We start from the raw sequence: 9,069 nt of genomic DNA on the forward strand, positions 1-9,069 counted from the left end.
AAATGTTAGGATTTGTCAAAGGGGTTTATTGACTTCTTCATCTCCTTCCAATGTGCCAAATAAATCAGTTGTCTTCAATAAGGCAGAACCAGCCCCCTTTGGGTACGATCATGGGTCTTTTGGGGCCGGAGCACTCAGGAGCACCGCTCCAGCAGCCCACGAGCCCACGCAAATGGTGGCAGCGGCAGCCCCTGTCCCCAGCTCCCTGCGCTGAAGTGCTGTGGCAAGGGGGAGGCCCAGAGAGCCCCGCCGCTGAGTCCCCCAGGCCCGCGCAGAAGTACTGCAGCTCGGGGGACGCCCAGAGAGCCCCGCTGCTGGGTCCCCCGGGCCCGCGCAGAAGCACTGCGGCTCGGGGGACACCTGGAAAGCCCCGCCACTGGCTTCCCCGGCCCCCAAGGAAGCGGTAAGTAAGGGATCTGCAGGGATGGGGGTGGCAGGGGCTTGATGGGTGGTGGTGGGAGAGCCTCCCTCCCTCCCTCCCTCCCTCCCTCCATCTCTTTGCCATCTGTAAAGGTTCTCTCTCCTCCCCAGTCCAGTCCAGGAATGGGAGGAGAAAGAATTCTTCACTAGAACAATGGATTTACACAAGAACCCAGGAGAGATAGGCTCTCTGGATTTAAGAACAATAGCCACCAGAACCTTTTCAGCTATAGTCCCCCTTCCAGTTCAAAAGCAAGGTTCAGACTCTTAACTGGCCTCTGGGACTTATTACAAGAACACTCTTAGCAAGGTAGCATAATGTGGTGAGCAGTTTCAGGCAACAGGAAAAAGGCTTGGAGTCAGTATCCATCCAACAGACAGTATTTTTTATAAACAAGAGTAAAGTTTATTTAGCACAGGCTTGCATCAGAATAATTAGAATTCAAAACAAGAAAAGCTATGGCTCTTGGCCCTGACTAGACATTAAAGATATGCATAATTACCAGGAGGATCCATAGTCAAGAATGTCCAAGTATCTTGAGAAACAATAGCTCCATCCTTGCAAGCACATAGCCATGTGCTTCAGCTCACAAGGAGTCCTTTGTTCTGCCTGGGACAGCCTTTCCCAGGTACAATTCAACATGAAGGAGAGAGCAAGAGAAGAAACTGAGCTCTCTTCCAAGGGATCAGACAATTAAACCCCAATCTCATTATGATCAGCCATGGCCAGTAGCCAATCCAATGAGGAAGGGGATGTCCACCTTTTGGGGTTGTCATGGCAATAGGTGGGGGATAGGTTAGGTCTGGGAATCATCCTCTGCAGTAAGTTGATCCCAGAGCCCAACCCATCTTTGGGCCTACGTGCCTGTTTGCATGTCTCTGGCCTCTACCAGCAAGTAAAGGAATCTTTATGGCGGGCAATCGACCAAATGGTCAGCCATCTGGCTTGCACAGGAAATCAGAACAACAGGGGGTCAGCAAGATACATTCCAATGGGGAACATGAAACCTATAGAACATTCAAAGGGAGACATGAAACACATAAATTAATATTTCTATACACCATCTTTCCCTCCTCTTCCTTCCTTCTTCTCTTTTCCTCCTTTCCTTCTCTCTTTCATTCCCTCCTTTCCTTCTCTCCGTTTCCTCTTTTCCTCCTTCTTCCCTTCTCTCTCTTTCTTTCCCTTCTTTCCTTCTCTTTCTTTTCCTCTTTCCTTCTATCTTTTTATACCCTCTTTCCTTCCTTCTTTCCTTCTCTCTACTCTCTCTCTTTCCTTCTCTCTTTCCTCCTTCTGTGACCCAAATCTGTGACCCAACCCTCTCCCTTTCACTCCCCCCCCACAGGCCAGCTGGGGAAGGAAAGGGGAGGCTTTTGAAGATGCCTCCCCCCTTTTGCTTCCCCTTTCTGACATCACTTCCGGTGATACCAGGGGGTGTGGCATATGCTAATAGCCTAGTAGCTCATTAGCATACCATATGCCAATGAGCTCCTGCAGCTCTTTTTCTACAAAATGACCCCTGGGTATCATCAAGGGGGCAAGATGTGATGGGGCTGCTGGCCAGTGAGTGGGTGCTGTGCAGCACCCTTACCCATCTCCCAGACTCAGTCCTACTCTTGGCGGCTTCTAGACAGCAAGGAAAACCCGCTGCACCTGAAGAACTCCACCTTCCCTAAGTATGATCTGCGCCATGCATTATTTGCCTTTTCTAATTAATCCTGCTTCTTGTAAGCAAGGTAGCACCAGCATTTGAAGAAAATGGAAAATAATTTGTTGTTCTGCAGCTATTTAGTGCATATCTTGTTTAAGTACTGCACAGTAATTTACAATTATGTTTCCATCTTCCTTATTGCAAACATACAGTATTTCAGCTTGTGTGGGCTAAACTGGGAACTTAGCCACCATCTATTAGATGTATCACTATGAGAAAAATGTGTTCTTCCAACCAACTGAACTACAGACTTCTCGAATGCAACCCGTTCATAAGTTGGGAACTTCCTTTATTCTGGTTCAAAGTGAGTTGGGTAAGAATAAATTGGGTATGGGGGTCCTATCCTTGATTTTTAGCCAGGGTCTCAGATTCCGTGCCTCAGAATTAAACTAGGATTTTGCTTTCGTCTGTAAGTCAAATCCATAGTTAACCACAGTTACTTTTAATAAACCAGCTTCAGGTCCTGGTTTAAGGAATATAAACAAACCACAGTTAGTGGAGTTTTCTACATTGGGGTGATCCACCAACCATAGTTAAGTGTAAATAAATAATAATAATAATAATAATAATAATAAATCTTTCAATTTATTGATTGCTCAGTCCTGCAGAGCTTGCTGGCTCTGGGCGATTTACAGTTACTCATTTTTCACGAGGGACTAACAATGCAATGCGGGGTAAGGGAGGACAACATATATACATCTTAAGTTGCACACATTCACAGCCGATGAGGGTTTCATTCAGATGCAGATGAGACGTGATCTGGAACGGCATTTTTCTCGGCCGAGTTTGATGGCGTCAACTTTCTCCAGACTCCTTGAGTTGTAACGCCACACTGCCATCGCCTGGCCGGACGGCCCATTACAGGCTTTATCTTAACGCCGAGGAGATCTCTCTAGGCTTTCCATCATGCGAGCTGGACTTCCGTTCACCGGCTAACCCCGCTCCCCCCCACGAGGGGGGGGGTTTCAGTGTGCCCACTCTCTCTAAGGAGTGGTACCCATTTTATCTACTCGCTGAAGCTTTCAAACAGCTGGGTAGACGGCGAGCTGGGAACAAGGCTGGCAGCTCACATCAGCGTGGGGCTAGAACTGACAGCAAGCCTGTTCAGCTCAGATGTTACTATGTTAACCAGAGGATAAATCTTCTGTGCCACTTGGTTGACTTCAAGTCCGCATTACCCATTAAGAAAGTGCAGTAATTTTCACATATGAATGTGACTGCAAAAGCAGACAATGGATGTGTTCCAGAAATTATTCTTGCTTAGCTAGTCTCTACCCATACAATATAACTTCACCAATGCTCCCTCTAAGCTGTGGAGTCTTGTGAGCAAAAATTCTACTTTGTGAGCTACTGGCATTAAAGTTGTGAGTGAGCGATTTGGCTACTGTATAAATTAGTTTGCTCTGGAGCCATCCTTCCTGAGCTGAGACAAAAATATGTGAGCCGGAGGCTAAAAAACTGTGAGCTAGCTCACACTAACTCAGCTTAGAAGGAATGCTGAACTTCACTATATTTTATTTCAGTAAGTGAGATAAACATCACACTTTGTTCTAAGGCAACTATGAGCAGAACTTGCCAAAACAAAAGTAAACAATGAAACAATATCCTCCCTAGATGAGAATGGATAGTTTGTTCAATGAGCCGTTCCTTCTCCATCAGCAAAAATTACCCATCTGCAATTCATAGCATGATATTCTTCTACCTCTGATTTTACTACCAAATAAAAAATGAGAGATTAGAGAGACAAAAAGGTATATTTCATGCCTTTGCTTAAGTAATCGCATTACCAAAAGCAGTATTTGATTCTAATCACTGGGAAAGTAGAGCGTTCATGATGAGAAATAATACACAATCAAGATGCTGTTCTCAAAGCTTGAATCCCTCTGGATACATTATGGGATTCATCCAGCATACATGCCAGAACAAAGTCTATCGTATTTCTAATAAATGCTTTAGGAAGGTTCTTTGCTCTTTGGGAGGGGAGGGGGAATTCAATTCGCAACAACGCCTTTTCAGATTTAGAGTTTAAAAAAGCAAGAAAACCAAAGGAGCACAGCTATATTGGTGCCATGGGATGAGTACTAGGCAGAAGGATCTGGATCCTCTACTGTCAGGTTTCTTCCTTCTATCCTCTAAAGAACTTTCAGCTTGTTAATAATACTGTAATGCAGTCTAAAAAGCTTCTCCTTTCTAGTTACCAATAGTGTGGCCAATAGTACTTTCCTGTCTTCTCATGTTCTACTGTAGAAACAGAGGATACCACAAAATATACACAGACAGCTTATTATCCAGACTACCACTAAATAAGATCCAATGGCTTGGATCCACCAGTAATTTCTGTGGCTAGAAAACATTTCCATCCATGGAATGTGACTCCCTTGCCTCCCCCTCCCACTGCAGCCCCAAATGCTCTTCCAAAATCTCCCCCAGATATTGCCACTCCTGGGGAATGGGACCCCCAGGACCAACTTGAGGAGGGGGGCTGGAAATCTGCGACAGGAGGGAGGGAATCAGCAAAAATTGCCCCCCTTTCATCCATGGAAATCATCTGCTGGATACAGCCTAACAAGTGTCAAGCTCACCAGGCCTTTTTCACAGGATAAAGCTATAAAAATAACAAAAAGTTAGTACTACATGTTACATATAGAGTTAGACAGGAAAACACAATATATAAATTACTTGTGCCATCTAGTGATGAGCATTGTTTAAAACCCAAGGCTTTTAATTAGGGATTTATTTTTCACCCTTTTAATGGTCTGCTCTGTCTAATTGAGAGTTTTTATGCTGCTTGTGTTTTATAGTAAAGGTAAAGGTTCCCTTGCTCGAAAGCCAGTCGAGTCCGACTCTAGGGTTGCGGTGCTCATCTCTGTTTCAAAGCAAAGAGCCAGCGCTGTCCAAAGACGTTTCTGTGGTCATGTGGCCGGCATGACTAAACACCAAGGCGCACGGAACACTGTTACCTGTGTTTTATACTGTGTTTTTTACTTGTAAACTGAAGATGTGGCATAGAAATATTCTAAATAAACAGTTAACAGATACTGGCATGTGTCCAACAGTTGCTCCAAAGGAAAGGCATTTGCATTTGTGGAAGAGAGGGTGGTAAGTTCCACTGATTCTCCTTTCCCACTGTGGCCTCCCAGCTTTGCCCCCTATGCTGTTCCTGAAGGTCTGCTGACCCCCAGGAACAAAATTTCTGTGGGCTGAGTGGACTGCAACAGGAGGAAAGTGTAACAGTCCTGCTCTGCAATATCTGTAAATGGTTGGATACATGCCCTTGTGAGTGAGCATGTATAACAACTTAAAATTGCTGTTAAATTGTCCCAAGATAATTAAAACATTTAATGTTATGATATTTGTATCACTGGTGCATAGAATTAATATGTCTACACAAAGGATACCTAAATTCCAAAATAATCTATACTAAAAACAATCCGACCAATCTCAGGGAGAACCTGTATCATTGTCTAGTATTACTATGTACAAGCAGGGGGCCTACAGGATTTCTGGGGAATGGGAATCCCATCCCTCCCAGCCCATTCCCCATGGTCTCGCCCCCTCATCCCACTCCCCACAGTTTCTCCTTTCTCCTGATTCATTCCCCCACAGTCTCTCCCTCTCTACTCTCTTCTGTCTCTGCCTTAGCCTCTTCCTTCCACATCAGCTGAGCGATGTGTGTGTGTGTGTGTGCTTGCAACAAAAAGCCTCTCCTGGCTGCTTTGTGCTCCAACTCTCTTGCCACTGCTGTCATCCCAAGGATGGGGAGGGCTGGGGTTGAGACATGCCTCCCCCCATCAGCTGGCTGACAGCATCAGCAACAGTGCTGGAGCACAAAACACCAAAGACAGACTTCTTGCTGCAAGCTTGGCTTTCCTCAGTTCCCAAGACAATCCATGCTAGTTGGACTGTGTGGTTTATGGGGGTTGCTAGACAATCTTCAAAATGGTGGCTATCTCACAATGTAGCACCTTCAGCTTCAACAATCTTGGGAGGTTTTAAGCCAGTTTTACCATAGAGTTTTGACCTTAAACCAGAGCATCACTGGCGTGATGATGCCACTCCTAGGTGATATCATCATGTCGGGGACCTCCCAGACCCCCCCCAATCCATCCACTGGAGCGACAAGGGGACCTGGCAACTCTACATGTGACCCATAACTTGACAGAGAGGTTTAGAGGGTAGTAGGCACTCTGTGTGAGTGAAAAAAGGGCATAACAGAGGTCCATAAGGATACCGTGATCAATGGAGCCACAGAGAGTCCAGGAGAATCAACAGAGTGCTTTTAGATGGAAAGGTGGCATAGAAATGACTTCAATAAATGAATAAATATTCAAAACAGAGGGCTGTTACAGTTAGGACAACTACAGCGCTGTCGAGTGATTTATGGTGCTCTAGAACCTGTAAAAATGCAACAGCACAGAAGGGGGGAAAAACTACCCACTAGCAATGAAAAATGAATAGAAAGTCATTTTATAAAATGTATACAATTACATGGAAGAAATATATACATGAAGATACAAGTAAATCCAATAACTACTCACGAGAAAACAAGAATGAGAAAAATACAAAAGAATGAAATCATTGAAAGCCAGCCACAAATCAAAAAGCTAGAAGTCTAATCAATTAGATATATTACAGCTGCTAGCAAGACATTTCATCTTCTGACAAACGAATGTTAATATTTTCTTCGAATATGGAATATGTTTCTTCCTTTCTTAGATGTGTGTATGTGAAGTGCTGGCAAATTGCCGCCAACGTATGGTGACCCCAAAGGGTTTTCAAAGCAAGAGACAAACAGAGGAGGTTTGCCATTGCCTGCCATCCAAATACCAACCAGGGCCAACTCTGCTTAGCTTCCAAGATCTGACAAGATTGGGCTAGCCTGGGCCATCCAGGTCAGGGTTTCTACGAAGCCACCAAAAAAAGAGCTGAAGATAGCAGTTTCTCTCTAACAGGCTCACACAATCTTGCCTTCAGTCCATCTATTTGTGGTTAATAAAACCATCATCACATTCTTTTATGGGAAAATAAGACATCAGTCTGCAATCTGTGTAATAAAAGATTCCGCTCCCCCAAATCCCAGAGCTGGGGGGTGCATTTGATGAGTCACGGGTGCTCAGTCTAATATGGTCAGGGCATAAGACAGAAAATCTGTACTCACAATTGGGCACTGGGCCAACATGCGTGTCCTTCCCATACATGAAAGCTGTTACATTTCTATTAGTATTTGTTTCCAGTAATTCTTCTATCTTTTCTGAACAGTAAGGATTTTAGTGACTGGATATACACAAATATGTATGTATACGTACATGTAACAAATTATACTTACAGTGGGAGTACCCACTGCTCCCCGTACATGACCATCAACTGTGTCTCACCCCAATTTTATAACAGTGCTCGATTATTTCCTCAGATTTTGTGATGGATTAGTTGTTATTACTGTGGCATATTTTGATGGGTCTCACAGACATGTAGCTCAGATGAGTTTTTGAAAACTCTAATTAAAAGTATGATTCAGTTCTTCTTATTACCTAAATAGCATGTTTCATTGGAAACCAGATAGCATAGCTGTGCACTGCAGTAGACACCATTTGAAATGCTTCAGAGGATGATTCATTAAAACTGTAGCAAACCACTGTTGATGACAGTTACGTATGATAGATTAAATTCACTTCACAATCAGAAAGTTACATAAACGCATTTTCAGCAATGTCAGACAATGACTCAAGACATTTCTTCTCTGGTTATTAATTGAGAAAAACAATTTACAATACCAATATAGAATCTTACTCTCTTCTACACACATCTGTCAAGGGGACTCTTCCATCTCAGGATATGTCAGAGGGAAGATGAGTCATCTCACTGGAGATTTCCTGGTGAAGTATTTGAATCAATATACATAAATAGCTCTTGGTTCAATTGTTACACCTGTCTCCAAGTAGCATAATTTCAACACAAAATGGCATGTAGGTGTCATATCAATATTTATTTTTTAATATGCTGGTTTTAGCTTTGGAAATTAAGGTAGAAAAATCTGATATAATCATGTTAAAATATGTTCCTACTTGTAAACACAGGACTTACTTTTGCCATAATGTGTCACTGTTCTGTGATAGGCATGATTTATGAGAACTGTAGATTACTCAGGATTGATTTTGACAGTATATTGCTCCATAGAGACAGGGAGGCTGGCATGCAGTCTATCTGGGGTTGTCAGATGTAGAACTTTAACCTCTGAGGGTTCTCTCCTCGCAAAAGGACACGCAGAGACTTCACATGGTTTAGATAAAGACTGGTTAGCTTTAATAAGAGCAATTCATTGTTGGACAGAGAACAGGAAACGAATCATTGTATACATTTTTTGTATCCTTTTATACCCTAGTCTGGAGTACGTTACGTATTGAAATTATATATGTCAATACTCAAAGAAGCAAATAAATCAACTAAAAGACACTATTTTATTTATTTATTTAAGAACATTTATATCTCACCTTTCTGTTTATAATAAATACTCAAGGGAGCCTACAAAGATTTTAAAAACTATAAATATAAAACAAATAATAAGCATCCACTAAAACAGAAGTATCAGAGAAATAGTAATTTAACAAGACCTTTGAGAATAATTTTTTTTTTTAAGTTTTCAGCTGGCACTGGAAGACCTCTGGGAGGGAATCATCTGCAGTAAGGAAGGGGGGGGGAGAGTGAGTTCCACAGGGAAGAGGCGACTGGATATAAAACCCTCATACAGGATCACATAGGTTTGGCAGGTCCCCACTGGGGTCCCTCTAGTGCTGATCAGCTGGCTGGTGGGGCCCTAATCACAAGCAAAAGGAGGCCTAGACCTGTGCTGCTGGCCACATGGCAACACCACTTCTGCATTACATCACTGGTGACACAGGGAAGCTCTACCACTGAGTTTTTGTCCAAATGCCAGAGCATTCCT

Source organism: Gekko japonicus, unplaced genomic scaffold (genome assembly GCF_001447785.1).
Source record: "Gekko japonicus isolate JY-2015 unplaced genomic scaffold, Gekko_japonicus_V1.1 scaffold315, whole genome shotgun sequence".
Taxonomy (NCBI): Eukaryota; Metazoa; Chordata; class Lepidosauria; order Squamata; family Gekkonidae; genus Gekko; species Gekko japonicus.